We start from the raw sequence: 26,422 nt of genomic DNA on the forward strand, positions 1-26,422 counted from the left end.
AACGCGTGGTACCTACTGTTCATATATAGCGTCTGACGGAAGGTGCGCGTGCGCGATACTACCTTCTTCTATCGCTTTGTATCGTTATGCATCCCTTGACCTCTTATGCTCCACCCCTCTTTCTCTCTATGTAATTTATTCCATGTAACAAAACATGTCTCATAAACGTGACGCGTCCTTGAAATTTCACTTTTATTTCTTGTCCAATTATCAATTATCGAATCGCAGCCTCAGAAATTTCACTTGAAAAAAAATCAAATATCAATTAAAAAAATGGTTCGTCATCATCAATTACACAGGTCGTCGTCTTTTTTTAATTTATGATTATTCAAAAAATTATCCTTATATTTAAAAAATACATAAATAAAAAAAATAATCGAATAAATTTTTATCTTATTGTATATTAAATGTTTGGGAAACAAAATTACACCATAAGTAAATAAAAAAATAATTTTATCATCATTTCGACAACATTAAACCACATTAGAAAAACAAATAAACAAAAGAGATTAATATCCAGATATCGTTATTTATTGATAGTAGAAAGCGAATTAAGGGTGTACTCTCAAATACACAATTCAGTACGCACACGTATATTTAGTGCACATTAAAAAAAAATTTAAAAAAATAAAAATAATAATATATATATATATATATATATATATATATATATATATATATATATATATATATATATATATATATATATATATATATATATATATATATATATATATATATATATATACAGTATCTACTCAATGAATTAGGGCCACGCAGAATTTCACGCAATTTCTCAATTCAAACAGGAATAACTCAGAGAAAACCTTGAATAAAACAACATTGAATTTTATTTACACATGAACACTTTATTACGCTTAAATTATGCATATATTTTCATATAAATATAGTTAGTATTTAGTATTTCCACCTTTGGCAGAAATAACTGCCTCAATTCTTTTTGGCATACTTAAAATGCACTGTTTTATCATGTTTTTTTATTTCTTCGTCTTCTGACCAAATTTTTTTAATTATTTTTTTTTAGACAGTCTACTGTCGGATTTGGAAATGAGTATACCTTATTTTTTAACATGCTCCATACGTTTTCTATAGGATTAAGGTCCGGAGAATTTCCAGGCCAGGGTAGCAAAGGCAGATTTTTGTTAGACAAAAATTTTATTATTGATTTAGCCCGGTGGCAAGGTGCCCCATCCTGCATGAAGGTGTATGGACCTTCTGTTGGGTCGAGTGTATGGTAGAAGGGCAATAAAATTCGTTCGAGGACCTGCTTATAGGAATTTTGGTTCATTGTTCCTTCCACGAAAAACAACGGCCCAGGTAAATTGTTAATAATACATGACCATATCATTGTTGCAGGGGGGTGTTTGATAACTTTTACCACACAGGCCTCATTGTAACGTTCCATTGGTGTTCTCCTGACGAATCGACGGCTCTCTGTCACGGCTTCTAACCGGCACTCATCACTAAAGATGACCTGAAAAATAATGAAAATTTAAGTTTAATTCAAATATATAAGTTTATTTACTAAAATGATATGTTGAAAATTCAATTGAAATAAATACCTTTTTCCAATCATCTACCGAGTAATTTCGATGTAGCCTGGCCCATTTTAATCGATCCGCTTTCATTCGTGGTGTCAATTTTGGTACTTTTACAGGGCGCCTGCATTTCAAATTTACTTCGTAAAGACGTCGCCTCAGTGTTGATACCGATATATTTATACCCTCTTCTTCCAATTTTATTTTCAATGTTTTTGCTGATGCACTACGGTTTTCTAAGGCACTTTGAACGATTTTTCGATCAGTCCTCGGTGTTGTTTTTCTAATCCTACGACAGTTCTTTCGCCGATTGCTAGTGGCGGGTGACTGATTTTTTATTGATTTTGAAATTCTGTCCACTGTTTGACGAGAAACGTTTTCTTTTTTTGAAATTTCTCTATTAGATAGTATTCCTAATTTCAGTAGCACTATAACACTAGACTTTTTTTCCTCAGAAATGTCTTTACTTTTTCCCATTTCGTCCTTTTCAAAAAAAACACTTGTGTTTACAAAAAAAAATTATACTTTATGAACTAAAATTAAAAATTAAGTTTTTTTCACAAGACACGATAACTATATAACCTCTCTGAACAAAACAACAACCAGAACTCAAGAAACTTCACTAATAAATGAGATAGGACTATTTTTTGAACTTTCAACTATCTGTCTACCTGTGCTAATTAGGGACCTTTCTCAGAAAAGGGTTTGAAATTTTGTAAAGGCTTAAATAATCCAGGTATATTTTACATATTATTGAAGGTAATATACATGATATTAGATGTCAATAGAAAACTTAAAGTATTTATGTAAAATAAATATAATAATCCAAAAGATTTCAGAGTATTCAAAAAAATAATGGGTGGCCCTAATTCATTGAGTAGATACTGTATATATATATATATATATATATATATATATATATATATATATATATATATATATATATATATATATTTATATATTTATAAAACAATAATAATAATAAAACTCTTATCCGCACCCCAATGGTGCATAGGGCACTGCGTCATAAAAACGCGGTGTTATCTTGATCGTTTTACACATGAAGGAAAGGTGATCAGCCCTCCGCTTCAGGTACCAGTCCAGGGTAATATTGAATAAATATGACAGTGAAAAAATCACTTCTATTTATTTTACCCCCCTTGGGAATCGAACCCGGGACCTCCAGAACGGTGGCCGAGCGTGCTGACCATTACACTACGGGCGGAGGTATATTCTCTTTTATATATATATATATATGTATATATATATATATATATATATATATATATATATATATATATATATATATATATATATATATTTATATATATATATTTATATATATATATATATATATATATATATATATATATATATATATATATATATATATATATATATATATATAAATATATATATATATATATTTATATATATATAAAGAGAATATTTATTGAAAAAAATAATTTTTCAAATATTTTTTGCACTCACGTTTGTTGAACTCCTTCCCTTTCAATAAATCTATACTTATTTCGAAGAAAAAAAATTTTTTGAATACAAAAACAGCAAAAAAATCGCTTACGTTGAATGTTACCTGGTTTTAAAGAAAATTATGTTGCAGGCTTTCTATAATCCCGCCTTAAAGCAGCATCACCCCCGCCATCTGCAATTGACTATCCACAATGACGGGAGCTTAACAAGCTGCTCTCCAGCGTGACCAGGGACGGGTCCTGCCCAACATCTTAGCCATGCTCCAGCCCAAGAAGACCGAGAAGAAGGCGCAATAATATGGCGGCTCCACTTTTTCCCTTGAGACTCTCCTATTTTTTCCTATTATTATCATTGACCGCCTCCGTAATGTAATGGTCAGCACGTACCGTTCAACAGGTCCCGGGTTCGACTCTCAGGGGGGGTCAAATAAATAAAAGTGTTTTTTTTTCAGTCTAATATTTACCTGAAGCAAATGGCTGATCGCCTTTCCTTCATTTATATGTATATATATATATATATATATATATATATATATATATATATATATATATATATATATATATATATATATATATATATATATATATATATATATATATATATATATCGATAAAGATAACACTGCGTTAATATGATGCAGTGCCCTATGTACTATTTATAAGGATTTGAACTTGAAAAAACAGAGAAAAACTTGTCACGATCAGGAGTGCCAAATACTTGAAAGCGGTCAGGTTAGGAGTCGAAACAATCGGCGGGTGTGTATGAGGAGATACATGAAGATGGAAGAGGCGAGGAATGTTTGCAAAGACAGAGTGGTGTGGCGTTCTATTGTCTCTGCCTACCCCTGCGGGGAAGCGGCGTGTTGGTTAGTTAATTAGTGAGTTTTTTTTTTTAATTGAACCATCATTATATCATTTTCATATAATCCACATTTGTATAAGCGCCCTTGAGGTAGTGTTTTACAAAAATGGCGCTAAGTAAATTTTTAAATTTTTTAATTTTTTAAAAATTTTATTTGGGATTTTTACAGCCAAAACAATATGTTATACAACATTAATTAACAAAACTATGGCCAATTAAAAAAAATCCTCCGATAATGCTATTCTTATGAAATTATCCAAAATTATTATTATTGAAAGCGAAGAGGATCATGATTTCGTAATTTATATTGTATACCGAAAGGTTTGCGTTGTTATAGTTTTGGAAAAATGTTTCCTGGGTCTATGGAGCCTGGAGCCCTCGAGCCAGCACGAGGGGTGAATGGAAATATTGCGAGAGGGTAGCAACCTCTTCCCTGTGCAACTCCCCGCGAGAGGGGGCTAAGTACGAATTATGATGCGGAATTCGTCTTACGCCCCGGGATCTAGTGTACGGATGAGCGGCGGAACAAGAGACGCCCAGGGCAAATTTTCCCAACGTTTCCCGAACTAAGCGACCCCACGTACCTTTAAATAACAGGGTGGACCGACAATAACTACCGATTTTCTCAATATTATTAATATTTAAAGCATTTTTAATCAATGTTTTATTTAGTAAATACCATTTTTTCTTAAAATCTACTGTGACACATGTTTCGATGCATTCCGCATCATTTTCAAACACCCCATGTGAAGTTAATTTTAAATTTTAGAGTTGGGTCCGTATGTATAACACCGTATGTATAGAATGCATCGAAATATGTGTCACAGTAGATTGTAAGAAATAGTGGTATTTACTAAGTAAAACATTAATTAAAAATGGAAAGATTTTACCACAAAGTGACTGCCGAATCAATTAATGAAAATATTTAAAGCATTTACTTTGTGGTTACTCATTTTAACTTTTATACATTTTTTAACAAAAATGTTATTAATTCTTCAAACCCTTATCCGCACCCCAATGGTGCATAGGGCACTGCATCATATAAACGCAGTGTTATCTTGATCATTAACACACGAAGGAAAGGTGATTAGCCCTCCGCTTCAGATACCAGTCCGGGATAGTATTGAATAAATATTAGAGTGAAAAAAAACATTTTTATTTATTTGACCCTCCCTGGAAATCGAACCCGGGACCTACAGAACGGTAGCCGAGCGTGCTGACCATTACACTACGGAGGCGGACAGAGCATTTTAAAGCATTTACTTTGTACTATTTTTGACATCTCATCAAAGATGAAGAAAATTATGGAAGTCTTGGCACTTACGGGGCTGACGACCGTCATAGGCTGGTTTAAGTGATCACTTTACACACGTGTAACATTCTCCAATTCTGCCCATTATTGACAACCACACTACTCAAATTCTTGGAAGTTCTATATATTTATGAACCAATTTACATTATTCTTGAATCACTAGAACTTCACTAGAGACATTTATTGGTGAGACGAAAACAAGCTTTTTATTGAGCAAAAACTCTTTTATAAGTATTTTTTATTGTGACAATTGTTTAGTCTAGTTATGGCATTTTCAAACGAATGTGAAGATTAAATGAACTGACGATTCTTATATTACTTAAACACCTAGAATTGTATAGCTATATAAGTACCATCAGTTCATTGAATCTTCACATTCGTTTCAAAATGCCATAACTAGGTTAAACAATTGTCACAATATTAATTTATATTAATTATTTTTAACAATATAGATTAATACACATACATATACATTTCTATGCATATGTATGTATATTTATAAACATATTCTTTTTTCATCTTGTTACGTAGAATAAATCCTTTAACAACTCTCATTAATTCCTCTCCTTTCCTTTTCCTTCCTGCATATTCCATTTTTATACACCCTTATATATAAATTTCCCTTGCCCTTTTAATCCTTTCCTTACACACACATTCCAACTCTTTGCTTTTTTCTTTTTTTATCTCTTTATGTTTTGATAATAATTATAACATAAATATGGAATTGTTAAATTGTCTTTATTATTATTAATGTAACCATTTGTGTTTATGTAATATAATGTTTATTATTGTTAATGTAACTATTTTTAACTATATATTTTTTAATGTAAAGCTGTACAATTCCCGAACAAATAAAATAAATGAAATAAAATAAATAGATTACTGAGGAGATTGCTTTGTTTTGGACATTTTAATATTTCGCCTTACGCATCGAGATTTGTTTTCATTGACCAGGACTGGTGCGATGTAGAGGCGTCTCGGCGCTTGTCCGTCATCGGGACGCTTGTTTACCGCAGCGGCCGTTTAACGGCGCTGGCCGACGATACATCAGACCTGAAACGCTGCAGGCGATAGGTAAACACCAATGATGAATCGCAACGTGGACCCGAGTCGAATCGGAAAATATACAATTTAAAAGAATTTATTTATTAAAAACCCGTTTGGATCAGACAGAATGAATTACTCTTATTTGGAGGCGCAGCGAATCTAAATATAAAAGATTTCCATATGTATAAATGTTTCAAATGTATTATGTTATAAATGAAAATGTAAATATATTAAATAATAATAAAATAATAATAAAATTGTGCAAATGAGTATTACCGAAAATGGGGCTAATCTAATTCGCTCCTGTTGCTAGTATAATCTGTAGTAAATATTGGTCAGCTTAAAGATAAATACTATTTTGCGTGATGCCAATAGATCGAGTTTGATACATGTACATATGTATGTATGTATATCGATCACTCCTTTCAAGAACGTCATAAATCAAAAATCGTCAATTTCCAGTTGTGCATGTTTTCGGAATTCCCAGAAAATGTAGGTACTACATCCCAGAAAAAGATGCATATTTTAAACTTAATATTAACCCGCTACAGGGCAGAAAGTGTTGTTTTTGCATTTTGAAGAAAAGGTATTGTTTTATTATTTTTTTAAATACATTAAATATTTTTCAAATGGAGAAAAAAACCTTAAGATTTTACCTAAAAAGATCTGTTGCACAGTAGAAAGTTCAATAAGTGGCTTGATATATATTTTGAATACATTGTATTATATTTTTAAACATTAAAAAAATTCTCTTATTAAAACAAGTTTTTTGATTTATGACGTTCTTGAAAGGACTGAGCGATATGTCGATGCGAGTATGTACTCGTACCTTTGTTTACGTTGTGTGCAAGCTCACAGTACACCATTTGTGAAATGGATTTTAGTGCCTTCTCCAAATTTCTCGAGACTTAATAGTGACTTCCACGTAGATTAATAATGACATCAACATTTTACGGATTACAGGAATACACGAAATACGATGGAATTATTTAATTATCTCACGAATTCCCCAAATTCACAGAACCACAAAGAGAGCGGTTCAAAGATCCAAAAAGATGAATTACAGAGAAATTTTATAGAAATTTATTTAATGATTAAAGATAACACTTGTTTTTATACCACTTGAGTTTTATTAAAGACTACTAGTTTCAGAAGCTAAACTTCCATCATTCAGGTCTGAATAAGAACTCAATAGAATTTATCCAATTACGGAGAAATTGTGACCTGCGGGTTGTACAAAACAATACAAGTTATTTAAGAATGAATTAATTATCCGGTTAATTCCCAAAAACCAGAATAACAAAAGCGGTTCAACAAACCAAAATGATTTAGGATCCAATGTTTGGAGAAAACATACATTGAATATTGTTCATGTTAAACACAACGCTTTAACTACAACTTCATATGTTTAAAAATTAATAATTATTCAATTGTTTTTGTTATTTTTTTAAATTTACTATACAGCACCGTATACGCGTTAAAAGTAAAACATCTTTAAAAAAAAGATTTAATAGATTCTGTATATTCAACATTTAAAGTATCATTGATTGGTTTAAATATATATGTGTATATATATATATATATATATATATATATATATATATATATATATATATATATATATATATATATATATATATATATATATATATATATATATATATATATATATATATATATATATATATATATATATATATATATATATATATATATATATATCTATATATATATATATATATATATATATATATATTTACATATATATATAATAATAAAAAAAACCCTTATCCGCACCCCAATGGTGCATAGGGCACTGCGTCATATAAACGCAGTGTTATCTTGATCGTTTACACATGAAGGGAAGGTGATCAACCCTCCGCTTCAGGTACCAGTCCAGGGTAATATTGAATAAATATGACAGTGAAAAAATCAACCATTTTTAATTTTCCCCTCCTTGGGAATCGAACCCGGGATCTCCAGAACGGTAGCCGAGCGTGCTGACCATTACACTACGGAGGCGGACAATAAATATATTTATATATATATATTGTATATATATTGGGTTGATGCAAAAGTTTTGACCGTTTTTTACATATATTTTATTTTTAATTTTTTTATGTATATTATTTATTTAAAAATTATGTAATTTCCATCAGTTCTTATAACCTTCTCCCATCTTTCTATCAACTTATTGATACCAGTAGTAAAAAATTTCGTGGATTTTGATGCGAAAAATGAAGTAGGGGATGTTTTTACCTGCTCTATTGTATAATTTTTTTCATCATTTAAATTTTTTTTCAGTGATCAGAATAAATAAAAATCATAAAGAAAAAGATCTGGAGAATACGGTGGATGCTTGATAACATCCCAATTTAACTCATTTAGCTTGTGTTGGGTCATCATAGCCACATGTGGTCGCGCGTTGTCGTGATGAAACACTGCCCCTTTTCTGTTTACCAATTCTGGTCTATCCTTTTGAAGGTCCATGTTCAATTTGGATAATTGCTGACAATATCGTTCAGCTGTACTTATCTTATCGTGTTCCAAGAGTTCAAAATACAAAATACCCTTATTATTCCACCAAACACAAAGTATAACTTTTTTTATGGATTTCGGCCTTCGAAGTTGTTAATGGGGCTTGTCCAGGTATAGCCCAATGTCTTTTTCTTGTCACATTGTTGTACACGACCTATATCTCATCTTCCGTCACCAAATGATGCAAAAAAGGTTCATGTTTTTGTCTCGCACTCAAAGCAACGCACGTTTAAACACGAACCAATAAATTGGCAGCCTACAATTGATGAGGTATCCAAACGTCGTACCGCGAAACCATTTCCATACGCTTCAAATGTCTTAATACGATTGTTTGGTTGACTCTCGTCATTGACACAATCTCCCTGATGATTAGACGTGGATTGGTGTCAATTATGTCTTGTAACTTGTCGTCATCAGACTTCAATGGCCACCCGGTACGTGGTTTATCGATGAGTGAAAAATCTCCAGATCGGAATTTTGTAAACCATCTTCGTACCTGTCGAACTTTGATGACATCTGCTCCATACACTTCACAAACGTTTTTGGTTGCCACACTCGCGGTATTGTCCTTACGGAATTCATAAAGTAAACAATGACGTAAATGCACTTTATCGAGCGACATTTTGAAAAAATACAAGGGGACATTACTGTACTCTGGCTAGGCCAAAACTGAATAGAAAGTAGAGGGAAAGCATCCTTTATACAATGGAAACATAAAAAAGAAGATACTATTCATAATTTATGAAAAAATTTTTTTTTACCTGGGATCATAAAAAACGGTCATAACTTTTGCATCAACCCAATATATTTATATATATATATATATATATATATATATATATATATACAAATACTTAACAAATAAATATAATGTGGAAGAGGCGAAAATGTTTGCGAAGACAGGGTGGTATGGCGTTCTATTCTCTCTGTCTACCTCTGCGGTGAAGCGGCATGATATTAATTAGTTAGTTATAATTATTAGTTAGTTATGTGAATTGAAGACCTTAAATTTATTTAATACAATAACATATAACTATAAGCTATTGCCATGAGTTATTATTATGCCAAACATCTTTTGGTAAAACATGTATGAAGAAATATTTTGTTTTGAAGGTCTTTGTTTCTGGAATGTAAAAATAAGTCTTGAAAAATGAGTCGGGTATGCGATTGGAGCAATAAAAAGTAATGGAGAGAAAGAACGCTACAATCGCGCATATTTAGGTCCCGGGGAATCATAAATTACCATCTTATAATAACAAAACGTTGATCATCACGGCTTAGTTAAGAAAATTATTTGATTTATATTAAAAATTGAGAACTACTTTAAGTATGCTACATGGCTACAAAATGAGTAAGTATTTATAAAAACACGCTCGCGCGTTAGATTTTAAACTTTTTAGGTTCTAAACACAGTTTTTTTTTTTTTTTAAATCAAACACTGATTTTTTGAGTCTACTAAGTGGTATTTTATTGTTAAAAAACACATAAAACTAAATTTTGTGACAATATTTATTTGATTTTTATGTGTTTTTTTAACAATAAAATACAACTTTGTAAACTCAAAAAAATCAGTGTTTGATTTAACATTTAATACATAGATTAAAATATAGTGTTACAAATAAAACTCCAAATCTATAAATATTATTTTGTTTGCATTTGTTGGCAATTTTATTATTTAATGATCAGAAAAAATTATCATTAATAAAAATAAAATATTATTTTTATTAATCAATTTCCATTGATTCGTTCTCTAAGAAATAAATTATTGGTCTATCGTTGGTGAAATATGATACAAATAATTTAAAGTACAAAAATATTCTAAATATCGAGAGCATACTGCGTCGTTGGTAGTGCTTGATCTGGTTATAGACTGACCTTTGTGTGCGTTCAATTTTATTTTATTTTTACTTTATCTTATTTATTCGGGAATTGTACAGCTTACATATGAAAAAAAAAATTAATAAACAATAGTTACATTAACAATAATAAACATTATATTACATTACATTATATTACATTATTTTGTCGGCCTCCGTAGTGTAATGGTCAGCACGCTCGGCTACCGTTCTGGAGGTCCCGGGTTCGATTTCCAAGGGGGGTAAAATAAATATAAGTGATTTTTTCACTGCCATATTTATTCAATATTACCCTGGACCTGAAGCGGAGGGCTGATCACCTTTCCTTCATGTGTAAACGATCAAGATAACACTGCGTTTATATGACGCAGTGCCCTAAGCACCATTGGGGTGCAGATAAGGGTTTTATTATTTTATTATTTATATTACATTAACAAAAAATAGTTACGTTAAAAAAAGCCAATTAAACAATTCCACGTTTATGTTATACAACTATAAAAAACATTCAGAGATCTAATAAAAAAAGGGTATTTTATAAAATAATACATTTAGCAGGAAGGAGGATTTATTGAACGAGAATTTTCCATCCAAAAATCTTATCAATTGGTTGAGCTTCGTCTGAGTTGAAGTTCACCAATCATAATCATTGGCATTTCATCCTGTTCTTTTCCCAAAAATACTACAACTTGAAAGTACTGAAATCTTTTTTACTTATGTTTGTGAAATAAACAATTTAATTTTTCACTAATTTCTTAATCCTGAATCTCTTTTTTATAACATTTTGAATTTACTCTGTATTCTTGTTGGATTTTTGTCTCGTAAAGTATCTTGCCGTATTTTAAATAGCTTTCATTCACCATACCCAAAAATAATGCTCAAATTTATATTCATATTATTCTTCTTCCCCTTTAAAAAACATATTTTTATTGTTGATTAATTGATCCTTTTATCCAGAATGAAATATGTAATAATTTTATTGATCCTTTTTTATTTTATAGATTAGATTTTTATAGATTTTTTTTAGTTTGTAAATCAAAACAATTTGTATTTTATTTGTTTATTTGTATTTCTTAGATTTTCTCTGAAGTTTTTTTCGTAATTTCTCTAAAATCGCGGATGTATAAATTAAAGATTGAAATCGATCTTTCCTGTTTTCTTACTTTATTAAATTTAGTGATAAAAATCCTCCACAACTTCAAGAACCGTACTGATTACGCCCATCGGGAAGAGTAGAAAATATAAACTGTTTGTTTATGTGTACCATATATCAGTGTGTAACCGGTTCCAGAAAAAAGGTGTGCATTTCAGACTAATTAACTGATAGAGATCGTAAGCTTCGATCAGTTCGAACAGTAAATTACTCTCTCTTGCTTGCAACCAGCACTGTAAATATGGCGAGCTTGCATAGAAAGCTTTTCCACCGATAATTAGTGACTGAGAATAAAATAACCTTTTAATAAAACAAGAATGCATTTCTTTGCAAAGTTCTGGGTTCGCCGCGATAGCTTTAAAAGTGCTAATCACCATGCGTATGTAAAAACGGCCAGCATTATGTATGCATCTTTTTGTTAACATGGATTATTCAAAATGGACCTCGCATTTAGCACTACATTACGTAACTTCCTGTTTGCGATATCCGGTATAATCATCGGTTTAATTTAGGCAAACTATACGTTATCCCCATATTAGTACCCAACATTAGGCCGAAACTGTCCTAGATACTCTATATATTGTGTACCTAACAACTTATGTAGCTTCGCTCTGTCATATCTTGTACTGCAGGCCTACATCCAATTAACTAAAACAATATGTATTACAAATTTAATCTAAACCCTCCCCTTGTGTACGTGTTTCGTAGATTATGTTAATGTAGTAGAAATATATTGTACTATTATGCATATCCTAAACCTTGTTATGGTATTTTTTTCTCCTTTTTGTTGCTGTTTCTAGAAGCTTCACAACATTTCCATAGTTATTTTTGGCAAGAAATCACAATGAAGAAAAGAACCATTTTTTCTGCATGTGAGTCTTTCGATAAGTAATAGTTTCAATAAGTAATAGTCGGAGTAGAGACGTTTAGCTCGTACGTCTTGCAGTCCATGACCACGTGTCGAATACATCCAACACTTCCATTTTTCTATTTCATAACATGCATTCCATTGCATTCTTATACCAGAGATTTCACTTGGCAGGTTTTCTTTTCATCAGTATGGACCGGATTTTCTAAATCTTCACCAGGAATAGGAATTGCCGATTTTGCCATTCTAATTATTTTTCGGGTTTCTACTTCACATCCTACGTTCTTAGGAACAAATGCCTAAATAAATGAACTGGTCGATGCTTTCAACCCTAAATGTTGACTTTTATTTCGAGCTATTTCACCTTAATTGTTGGTCGTTGTCACCTTGTCGCTTTATCTGCGAATCTTTTATTGGAAATCTTTATGCCCCCTTATGGTCTTGATTTGATATTTAATATAGATAATTATCAAATAATGTTTTAAATATAAATTCATAGTATTACGTTTATTTAGCGAAACTTATGACTTTATTTATTGATTTGGCGTTTAATTTGTAGAACTCCATTTTAATTTATGTATTAATTTTAAATCAAACACAGATTTTTGAGTCTACTAAGTTGTATTTTATTAACAAAAACACATAAAAAATTATATTGTGACAATTGTTTCGCCTTGTTAGGGCATTATCAAACGAATTCGTTTGATAATGCCCTAACAAGGCGAAACAATTGTCACAATATAATTTTTTATGTGTTTTTGTTAATAAAATACAACTTAGTAGACTCAAAAAATCTGTGTTTGATTTAAAATCAATACAGAAACTTATGACAATATATTAATTCCTCGAGTGATATTTTGCAGTAAAATTGGTTTGGCATTTTAATTCATAAAAAAAATCACGGTTTTCATTCTTCGAGTGATTATTACAAGAGAAATATTTTTAATTTCCTCCTATTATCATAACGTTATTGTTTTTTCGAAAACTAAAAAAAGAAAACTAATAAAGTAAATGTAAAGTATTTTTGTTACGTTAGTACGAAATTTTAAATCCCATTACGTAATGTATTTTAAATGGATCGATTAGAATAAAAATGTATTAATGTATTACATAATGTCAAAGTCACATTTGCAAATGTCTCATAATTAAGAGCGTCCCTCTTTTTCTTACATGCATGCTTTATCAACAACACGAATTGCTGATATACTCGTAATTATCATATCTCACATTAGTATAAATATTATGATTACAAACGCAAGGAGAGAATACATACATGAAAACAAGTATTTATAAAAATTCCTTCGTCAAAATTCTTCATAAATTGCTTCACGTACTTTTTTCCGAAATCGTTTTTTTGCTATTTTGGTTTTTGATCTTGTTAAAGCTCTTAGGTGCTTAATCGATAATCGATATATATATATATATATATATATATATATATATATATATATATATATATATATATATATATATATATATATATATATATATATATATATTTAAATATAAATATATATATATATATAAATATATACATATATATATATATATATATATATATATATATATATATATATATATATATATATATATATATATATAAAAGTATATTTAAGATCCTGTATAATCCTTAAATATGTGCTTTATCTTCTTCACGTATTAACTAAATAATCCTTTTCCATGGTATAATTCTATGTCATTTTTCTGAATGTTGGATAATATTTGTTCAGTTCGATGAATACGAGCCGTCAGTCAGTGTAAAATCCGCATATTTCTAAACGAGTCACGTCATTATTCAATCACTTAAATCTTCAAATTTACGAACTAATTCAATTTCATAGTGGATATTTCTTGGCGTACAAAAACAGGTTCAAGTTATGGGAACAGCTCTCTTTCCACGTTCCGCTAATCAAATACCAAATAGACAACTCGAGTAAAATGAATAATCAGATGTTCTTCCTTGTTGCTTTTCCATAACTGGAGCTGAGAACATATTGAGAACAGATTCAATGACTTATCATACATATTTCAATTAATGAGTTATTTTTAAATAAAGCACAGCGTGTAGCCAATGACCGACATACAGTTACAATATTACCCAGATTCATTGTATTTATTTAAAACAAAAAAATTAAAATGTTAATCTAATGGTTAAATTTAATAATTTTATTTGAACCGAGGACATTATCCATTCCAAAACTACAGCACTGCTTATTGACATGATGCTCACGATTTAAGTTAAAAATATATCAATATTTTTTTGCATTCCTTATCACCTGATTTTTTAGATATTGTACATATATATATATATATATATATATATATATATATATATATATATATATATATATATATATATATATATATATATATATATATATATATATATATATATATATATATATATATATATATATATATATATATATATATATATATATATATATATATATATATATATATATATATATATATATATATATATATATATATATATATATATATATATATATATATATATATATATATATATATATATATATATATATATATATATATATATATATATATATACAATATATTTATTGATTTGGCGTTTAATTTGTAGAACTCCATTTTAATTTATGAATTAATTGTTGAATCGAACACAGATTTTTGAGTCTACTAAGTTTTATTGTATCTTATTGTATTTTATTGTATTATTAAACACATAAAAATTAATATTGTGACAATTGTTTTGCCTAGTTATGGCATTTTTAAACGAATACGCAAACATTCGTTTGAAAATGCCATAATTAGGCGATATAATTGTCACATAAAATACAACTTAGTAGACTAAAAAATCTGTGTTTGATTTTACAATTACTTCATAAATATATACAATATCCCTATGAGACAAGTATACATATTGAGAATTTATATTCTAATTTCATCTGGCTGAAGATTTCTTCCTAAAAATTAGATACCCACTCAGGTGTTTTTTTTAGTGGAAAACCGTTTTTAAATGTTGGTACTCGATTATAAGTATATATTATAAGAAATGACTTTCTGAGAAATCCTGTTCATTCAACCCAGAAAATTAGAATTTTTGTTCACAAAGCATGTCACGTTGATTTCTAAAATATGTTAGTATTAAAATATGGGTTGTTCAATTATAATAATGGCCGCTTTATTATCCCTGGCCTGACCACTTGAGTGAGTGGAATGAGACGTGTAATACCGTCAATGTCAGTCAGCGTCCTAAGCAAACATTGTAGGCGCGAAAGAATTATTATGAATTGAATTTTTCCTTTTCCTTATGAATGGAGTGCAAATGGAGAGCCCTTCAACTTCTCGGCTCGGAGCTCGAAACGCACCTACTGAATAGTACACATATACAAGTATAGTATGAGGCCAATTCTTGCCATCCTTACTGTCGGCATCCACATTCGCTAGTCATTGCGAGCGCTCTGGAAATGATGAACAAGTAATAAAGTAAATAACACATTTTAGGAGGCAGCAGCCAGACAATGATTGCTTGAAGTATTTTATAGTAACATACGAGTAGCTGGGATTTAGACAGTAAAAAACTCATTAAAAGTCTAAAAACATGTTAATAAACTACCTGCAAGAATAAAAAATATAATCAATTAAAAATCTTTCAAAAATGATTTACAAAAACATATAAGGCAAACTCCCGTTTGATTACCGTTTATTATTTCTTATTTTTACTTCTTATTTATATGTACAAACCCTGTAAGTTTAAGTTTATGTTGTTTTTTTTGTGAGGGGTAACATAATTTTACTCTCAATAAAATCACATTTAATTAAAAGATTTTTTTCAATCTTATGTCAATTATCACATAAGAAATCGCTTAAGAAAGTATTGATTTCTATCTGTGATTATTTTCCATTTTTGTTAATATCTACAGTACCTAAGCAGTAAATTTACTTAGGTGTATGATTTTGATCATATGATTTTACATGTGAATTTACATAGGATGTGTGTTTACTTACATACTAGGTATATATAAAACTTACACGCCTTACCTACATCACAACACTAGTTCTTATAACTACGTGGCGTGCCGGAAAATAAAATAAAATAAAAAGTAAACATCTAGTTAGAGTCGCGTTGTTCCACATTTATGAACTAGTTTCGACTGTATGAATGTTATGAGACACCCATTAAATCACCCAGTAATATGCTTTTAATTCAAACGGCCTAGATTATGAGTTTTCCGAATAATTGAATTTATAATAACAAAAAGTATTTACATTTCCATAAAATATTTTAAGCCAGTATCAAACGGGTAAAACCTAAATGGATATTCTGGAAGGCGGCGCAATCGGACGCCGTTAAGACGTAATATCATAGAACCCTTTTTCTTCCCGGAGTTTCCATTACAAACAAGGCTCTGTTCCTCTCGTCGTTCCTCCGGCGATGGTAATATCGCCCGTAGCGAGTCCCTGCATTAAAGAAAATGTTATATCTCTACTTCTGCCACTTTGCGCCGCCCACAGGAACTGCTGGATAATATCGGCTGCGACTTTATAATTCCAGAAAGATCCCTTCGCTGAAAGGTTTTAAGCAAAGATAATATTTTGCTGCGAAAGTTAATATAATTCCATTTAGCATAGCTTCATTCTTGGTATCGGTCCTCTATTCCGCGCTGGGTGATGGGGCATTCGGTTACTTAGCAATTATAATTTCGGATTATGAAGGCACTTGTATTATGGCAATATTTAATAAAAATCACAGATTCACGCGAATACATTTACATGTTTTATAATTTATCGTCACCGTTTTGGTAAAAGCCTATAACTTCAAAAATATTGTTTTTTTTTATATTTTATTTATTTGGCAGTCAACTAGTGAAAGGATGTTTCTGCTAGTGACAAGCATTATTTTTATTTACAAACAAAATAATAATAACAATCAATACAAAATTTCATAGTTTGAATGCGTTTAGCTTTATCATTTTAAAAATTACGGCCGCAATTATAGAAAAAATATTGTTCTATAGTATTTTAGATTTAAGATTTGGGGACCATTGATTTATGATATGGTAATATATTACTATTATATGAGATGAGGAAAGTACTATAGTACTGTCCTCATTTCATGTGTGTGTGTGTCCTCATTTCATTCTAAAGACATGTCCCAACCATGTCCACCTTCTCCTCTTCAGGACTTCCAGTATGAGTGGCTGTTGGGTTCTTCTCCTCACATCCTCATCCCTGACGAAGTCATATCACTTTACGCCCAGTATTCTCCTCATGCACCTATTTTCAATACTTGATTCTAGCTCTGGGCTTTGGTGAGGTGCCACGACTCACACCCGTACGGCAGCACTGTTAGGATGCTGGCGTTAAAAAGACGAAACTTGGTTTTTGTCGAGTAAAGCAGTGAGTCTCAGACATAGCGCATATCATTGATCTATACTCAGCAGAGCTTCAGCTTTTACAATACTCAGCGGTACATTCAGATGCCGAACTGACCTGGGTGAAAGCCAAGGAGTTGGCGACGACAGAGTGATTTGGAGACGTCTCGTGTTGGCCATATGCTCCACCTAGGGAGCGAACGTGGGAAAAGAAGAAGAGGACTAGAACACTCCAGTCCCGTTAGGAAACAACCAGTACCGACAGGCCAACTATACCTGCCACCAAATCTAAAAGTCCTAAGGAAGAATACCAAGCAACCCAAGCTACTTAAGTAACCCACCCTATCAAGCATTTTAAACCTAACCAGGTTCATAACATTTTGAGTGTGTCCAAATACTTGTTCACAAAATCTGGATTATCTCCAATTGCAGCAGTTATTTTCATATTATTTTTTGACATCTCATCAAAGATGAAGAAGAATATGAAAGTCTAGCCATTTACGGGGCTGACGACCGTCATAGGCTGGTTTAAGTAGGATGGTGAGATGAGATGTTGTTGATGAATGAGATGTCAAAAAACAATATGAAAATAACTCCTGTAATTGGAGATAATCCAGATTTTGTGTACAAGTATTTGGACACACTCAAAATGTTGTAAATAAATTATCTGGTCCAATTATATGTAAGCTTAAATAATAAAAATGAAAATGATATTTTCTGGCGTTTCTCACGTGTGTGATTATAATCCAGGATTCAGACCTCACATACTAATATAAGAATTTCTGTTCAATAAAAAGTTTCATTTCATCTCACCAATGGATGTCTCTAGTGAAGTTCTAGTGATTCAAGAATAATGTTTCAAAATTGGTTCATATATATAGAACTTCCAAGAATTTGAGTAGTGTGGTTGTCAATAATGGGTAGAATTGGTGAATGCTACATGTGTGTAAAGTGATCTATGACGGTCGTCAGCCCTGTAAATGCCCAGACTTCCATATTCTTCTTCATCTTTGATGAGATGTTAAAAAATAATACTAACCAGGTTCAACCAGATAAAGCCCGGCAAGACTCGGGATGTTCGGAGAATCGAGAGAAGGTGGGCCTTGGTGGGTCCAAGGCCCCAGGTAAGGTTAGTGTGATTGCTAGTATTCCCTTTTCACTTTAATGGGACCGTAACACCACAGATGTGAGTGTGTGTGAGTTAATAGTGAGACTGATTGAAAATATTCTGAAATTGAAATTTCTTCATCCACTTAAGCACGAACATCAAATTTAAGGATATATTTACTTTAATAATTTTATTTCAGCCCCTCAAACTGTCATTCATTATACGGGTATAAAAATAAAATAAAATTAATCTTCCCATTTTTTCTTACACAAATGCTGACTGGACATGGAGCTCTTAGACTTTCTTAGATGCATGCTGCCCATGTGATAGCATCACTGCTCAGTTTGTGGAACACGTATTGAAGTCTTGCCCAATGTTTGAGCACAACAGATGGATTCTCCAACTGGAGTGTGATCATTGATTCCTTGAACCCACAGGAGATGCTAAGAAGCGGAGTTGTCACCAAGTTATACATTCCGAAAAATAATTACTAACAAGACCGCTATGATGTTCTTTAATTCTAATCTTTAAATTTCTCGCAGTTTGGCCAATATATTTGGAATTTGCAAATCATATAATAGATACTAATCACTCATTTCACTCTCATAAATTAAAATTATTACACCTTGTTCCATATAAAGGCCAAATTATGAATTATCTTGAAAATTTAGAAATACAAAAAAACCTGAATTCTAATAATAATTTATTAAATAATATATTGTTTCAAAATTCTTCGCCATTGCTTTCCATTTTTCCTTTGTTTTCAAACTCCGTTCCTTGACTAACCCCTTCCCCTTACTTTCCCCTTTCCCTATTTATAGAACGATTTTATATTTTATATTTTAGTTATCATACAGACCTGAATGATGGAAGTTTAACTTCTGAAACATGTAGTCTATAATAAAACTCAAGTGGTAAAAAACGAAGTGTTTTCTTTAATCATTTTATTTATTTTTATTAAGTTGAATCAATTCATATTCAAAAATGTACTGTACACACAGTTTAACAACATATCCAAATATTTTTTATGTTAGGTATGGGCTGAGATGTCATTTTTTGTCTGTTGAATTAATCAATATTTAAATATAGACCTCTTACACACAGTTCAACAACATATTCTAATATTTTTAATGTGCGTTATGGGCTAAGCTGTCATTTTTTGAGAGTTAAATCAATTAGTATTTAAATATAGAGTTCTTACGCACAGTTCGGCGGCAAATTTAATAATTAATATTAATTACACGAGTTTTGAAATCGACAGCATGAATTTAATCTATATTGTACAAAAAGGTGTATTGAAATAAAATAATTTGGGTTATGTAATTTTTTATTAATTTGTTTCACTAATTATAATGGGCATATACATATATGTTATATACAGGTGAATAAACCTCACATGCAAGCAGTTTTATAATAAATATGTAAGTATGTAGTTTGTGAACCATCTACTTATTACATCGACAGAATACGTTTCCTAAAAGTAATACTATTTTTAAAATTTCGGGAATGGTACAATAAATATTATTAAGAACATTAAGCGTATTTCTTAAACATTGATAAATTGGTTTTGGATGTTAATAATCGTGACGGGAAACTAGGAAAATATCTTCTTTATTAACAAAATATGTGTTTCCTTGAAATGAATTAAAATGATAATTATCAATTTGGCTAGGATAACTGACAGTTACAACTTCTTTTACAGTGTTATATGTTTGTGTATCAATATTTGTATTTTTATATATATATATATATATATATATATATATATATATATATATATATATATATATATATATATATATATATATATATATATATATATATATATATATATATATATATATATATATATATATATATATATATATATATATATATATATATATATATATATATATATATATATATATATATATATATATATATATTAATTTCATTGCATCAATAATTAGTTTAATAGAACAGAGAATGCAATGTAGTAAAAAGGCCATTAAAATCAATAAGGGACATTTTGATAAGTTACAACGTATTCAGTTTTAATAAATGCACATATCAATATTTCTATTAATGTAGTGATAGTGATTATATTCATATGGAAAGGATTTAATATAATCGGTTGATTGAAATCTAAATGGAATATTTTACTATGGCAAGATTGATTTTCCGACAAATTAAAACAACAAATAAAAATATTGAAACGGTTCTATAAAATAAAAGTACTATAATTACATCAAGTCTTAGTGTGAGATCGTTTCCTCATTTCCTCAACTGAAATCAAGTGTTATAAATAATACGAAACATTTGAAATACAGTTCAGATTAACTACTTATATAAATAATGCTATACTTACGTGTTTAATTCTTATACTCGCTTAATACAATATCAGTTAGGAAAGGTAGCTAAATGATTTTTCCGTTAGCTGCACACAACAATGTTACAATATTTAAAACATTCGTAACTGCTTTATAGACAATTATCTATAAGTTAATTACGTATTCGATCCACTTGCTAACAAAATAAAAATGCCTATTTAATTCAATTGGTAAAAATTCGGTCTCATTCAATTTATAACAATATCTGATCTATAATTTCATACTTCTATGTAAATTGATGGCCAAACATCAAATGAATTAACAACAACACTTTATTTAATTAAACTTCACTTGCATTTTATCGGAAGGATCAGTATTATATATATTCAGTGATGGGAGATCGAATGATATACCAGAATAAAGTAACGACTTATTCGGTTTTTCGATTCGATCACTCAACTCTAAATAGTACACAAATTTGGTTACGTTTTGCATAATTCTAGTTTTTGATATATTTGACAACACTGACGTGGGCTGGGGAAAAAAGTGAACTGAGAAAATGTAACGAATATCATGCACGGAATCCCGATTAAGTCACCTTAAAAGTAACGATTTGTCACTATGTACATATCGACCGCTCCTGCGTAAACTTTGACACAAAATGCAATTTAACTTGATAAGAATTCGGACAGGAATTTACTACAGAGTTTTGAGTCAAAGATTTTTTTCCCTAATTTTAAAATGTTTGAAACACCAACCTTTGTCTATTTGTGACTTACGATATGTACGTAGGAGAGGTCGATATATTGTTGATATCGAAAAATACTATAATCAACTAATTACGCATAAGTAATCAGAATAGACTGAAATAATTGGAATGTTGCATTGTGTTCTTTTTTATACTGGATGATTTTTTCAAAATAGACCAATTTATTTATATAATGAAAAATATACAAAATTATATGCTCAAAGATCGGTATCTACATTTTTTTTAAATTTAAGTGTACCGTCAGTTTATTTTTAAAAAACACGAAATGTAGACCGATCAAAAGGAATATTTTTTTTAATAAAATTGCATAAAAATCCTTTACCCTTTCATCTGACAATTTTCTTTACCGTCCACGATATGACAAGCAGGTTTGAACACTTACACATATTAGATAATTTATATGTATTCTTAAGTATTTTTGTACAGTCGTGTCGTAGTAATAAACATATTTAAGTTTTCTGAACAATGATTCTTATTTCTAGTGGACACTCATGATTATCTATAGCTAGGTATACTTTAATGCCTTTATTATAAGCTCACAATCGTGAATTTTACCACAAAACACCTTTATAATAAAGATGAACACCATTCAAGGTCCGTTTTAAGGTTATTCTAGGAAAATGTCAAAAATCACAATTAACACTGAAATTTCTCACTTTATAGCGTATTTAACACTCACTACGTTACGTCATTGTCATTGTGCGTAGCAGCACTAGCAGTGTAGGAACATCACTGAAATAATGGAAATTCCACAATTAGTTGGAATGCCTTACAGTTCAAGTACAATACAGCAGAAGTAACAAATAGCGAGCCATCAAAAAATCGCAACATATTAATCAGTCGCCAGCCATTATTCAAACATTATTATCTAGAGACACAAAATAAAACATTCACATTGATTAATCATATTTAGGTATTGCTAATATGGGTAAATTATTTAAAAATATTATTATATACATACTGTAAAAAATAAAACAGCTAAAAAGTAGAATATTTTTTTAGTAGTAAAATGCGAATAGTCGTGCACTTTTTCATTGTCTCTATATTCATTACCCATAGTAGGTATTAATTAGTCCTATGAAACGCGTTCTAATTCTACATACATCTAAATCGTCTAGCTATGTTCCCGTTCTTTGTTATTCTGATATCTGAATGAAATATACATTGAATTACTATTTTCGCCTAAATAGAGAAAATATTTCAGGATAACGTAAGACGGATTGAAAGAATGACAAAAGGTAGCTATAAAAATATACATGTAGGCGATTCATTGCAAAAAATCAAAACATATACACGAGTCGAGAGGCGAAAACACACCAATTACTTTAATGCCCTGATATGGATTAAATACCAGCAAATTGGTTTTAAATGTGATTTTCTTGAACGACAATATTATAAATACATAAATAATGGTACCAACTAATATATTACGGTTTTTATTAAGAAATATGCACCATTTTTCTACTTTAAACCGTCGTATATTTAAGTAATGTAATTATATATGCTTTCTAAAACATAACAAGGATATTTATCCCAACATATCGAAAAAAACATTATATATTGTACATCAAAATTTTGCTGTTCATTTGTTAGATTTCTTATGTATGTAAAATTTTACTCTCAATTCTTGTCTGCACAGAAATGTAATATGCGATGATCAAGCGATGAATGTCGTAGCTTAGTTTACATGTTTACGATATATAGAGTTGGAAAAATTGTTACAACCTTATTAAATATTTAATTCTTTCGGCTCATTTGAAAAAATAATTTGAGTTTACACCAAATTTAAGTTCAATTATTGAAAAAAAAATTATTATGACCCGTTTTCAGACATCCCGGTTGCATTTGACATTCTAATTAGAACTCTATAAAAAAACAATAATTTATTCGGCAGTCACTTTGTGGTAAAATCTATCCGTTTTTAATTTAAGATTTACTTAGTGAATACCAATTTATTCACTAAGTAAAACTTAAATTAAAAAAATCAATTGAAATTATTTTTTTATTTCGTAAATTACCTTATCTCTTGTATTCTATGTGCTTATAATCAATATATCGGAACGTAGTATAGTTCAGCTAAACTAATTTTCCAACGATAATTATTTGAACTTTGGTGTAGGTATATCTATATTTCTTGCACTTTCTCTATGCGTTCGATCGTTCAAGGAACGCTAAAGTTTAAACTGGTAGTTAGTTTTTTTATTATAAAAAAGAACTGTTTTAGATGTATAATACTAGATTCGCCAGAAATTGCGAAAATTGAAGGTGCGCTATTAAATCAACTACAAGTGATAACAGAGTTTGATGTTTTTCGTTATATGATCATCAACATCTTCAGCGCTGCTTAAAGAATTTCGTTATGATTATTTTATGTTATATTACTACATTGTGTAAAATAATGTGAATATAATTAACTTAAATATTACTAACCGCAGTCATCATAATATTACATTGACCTGTTACACAGAATCGCTCTAATCACAGAACAAAACAGTTGAAACAATTTAAGGGGATTCATGTATCATACATGCTGTACGTACGATGCGATTAATAATAATTGTGTGTTTTCGCTCTCTCAGTAGTCAAAATCAAGTACAGTAATGAACACGAATATGTAAACACGGTGTATCTTGAATGCCAAAGCAAGACAGAATTCGCCTCGCGTCGCACATTGTTCGAGCTGTGGCAAGAGTCGAGGGCTGGCCTGCATCAGGGCGCTGTAATAAAACAAGCCAAGCATTAGATAAACCTTTGTTGTTTTACCCAAGTGTAAACTTATGCTACAGATCGCTTAAACAGATCTCCTTTATTGTTACAAGCCGTCAAGGCGCCGACCGATTGTTTAGGGAACCGGCACTTGTTGATGAATCAAAATCTCTCCCAAATGAATTATGAATTTCTAATTTCATATGTTTTTATAATAATAATATAATAAAACCCTTATCCGCACCCCAATGGTGCATAGGGCACTGCGTCATATAAACGCAGTGTTATCTTGATGTTATCTTGTTTTTATATGAAACGTTATTATTACTTTAGTACCTACAATTACCGATTAAAAAAAGTTATAAAACCTGTATTATTGAAAAACGGTGTATTATATAAATAGTTACAAAAATACGTTATATCTGTAAAAATATTTAATATAAATAAATAAAAGAAATTTTATAAATTATAGTATTAAAAAATGTTTATTATTTAATGATCTTTGTCGTGTCAATTTTAAAACGTTCCCGCCGACTAGATGCTGCTCTACATCGCGTCGCGTCGGATCGACTTAGGCTATTCACACATGCTGTGGTGGTGCGGGTTGTATTGTTTGCATGCTGTTGTAGTGATTGCCATGACGAAGAGACGGGTACGTCTCGAAACCGGTAGACATAAAAATCTCGGTGAGTGATTATATACTAATATGACTAACTTTTTTGTAAAAAGGAAAAATGACTAACCACAAAGTAGATGCATTGAATATTAATAATATTGAGAATATTATAAATGCTACTCGGCTGTCTAAATTTTAAACACAGTAAGGGACATTTTTTTGTAATAGGTTTTTTTTGTTGCATTTTTGGACTAAGTAGAGTCTACTTAGTCCATAAATGCAAAAAAAACTACTACAAAAAAAATGTCCCTTACTGTGTTTTAAATTTAGACAGCCGTACTCTATTCGGCACGTTGCGAAACACGACGCGTGGAATGATTAATGTTCTATTATGATTTTGTTGTGATTCACTTATTGGGTTTCTAGAGAAACTACCTCGCATTGACTGAGGGAATGTGGATAGCACATATTGCGCTAGAATCGTGTCCTGCTCCAAGCCCTGCTATGAATCAGCTCTTGGAACGATTTCAAATCTGAGCTATAATCTTGTAATTACCGCATTTTTAATTTACATTTTCCTAGCCTCCTTTGCCGCGGAAACGCGTGTGATTCATTGCAAGGTGTTAAGTAATAAAATGCTTAAAATAATTTAAAGAAAAAATCCGATTAGCAAGCGGCGAACGAGGATTCCTTTGATAATGTAGTATCAAGAAGTTACCGTTATAATTTGTATATAAGACATAAAAGTGCGCAATAAAGTTAACGATTTAGCCGACCATACACGCGGCAGACCACACAACACCACACGGACGTACCACGAGATATATTTACTTTGAACTGTAAACAGTGCCTGTCAATATCTACTG

At 30.4% G+C, this 26,422-nt stretch overlaps 1 protein-coding gene across 3 annotated transcripts in view; it reads right to left on the reverse strand.

Annotated features, from left to right (window-relative positions):
• LOC148312921 (fork head domain-containing protein crocodile-like) overlaps positions 1-26,422 on the reverse strand; it is a 48,670-nt gene that overhangs the window by 18,111 nt on the left and 4,137 nt on the right. Inside the window, exon 2 of one of the 3 annotated variants that reach the window (XM_088271890.1) lies at positions 21,154-22,966. The exons of 1 other annotated variant lie outside the window; for it this stretch is intronic. The gene's annotated coding sequence lies outside the window, so the exon portion shown is untranslated. Of the gene's footprint in view, positions 1-21,153; positions 24,952-26,422 lie in introns of those variants that run through there. One more of the 3 variants, XM_088271882.1, reaches the window with a different exon arrangement.

Source organism: Brachycentrus maculatus, unplaced genomic scaffold (genome assembly GCF_059751285.1).
Source record: "Brachycentrus maculatus isolate JH-2025_06_01 unplaced genomic scaffold, ASM5975128v1 h1tg000029l, whole genome shotgun sequence".
Classification (NCBI taxonomy): Eukaryota; Metazoa; Arthropoda; class Insecta; order Trichoptera; family Brachycentridae; genus Brachycentrus; species Brachycentrus maculatus.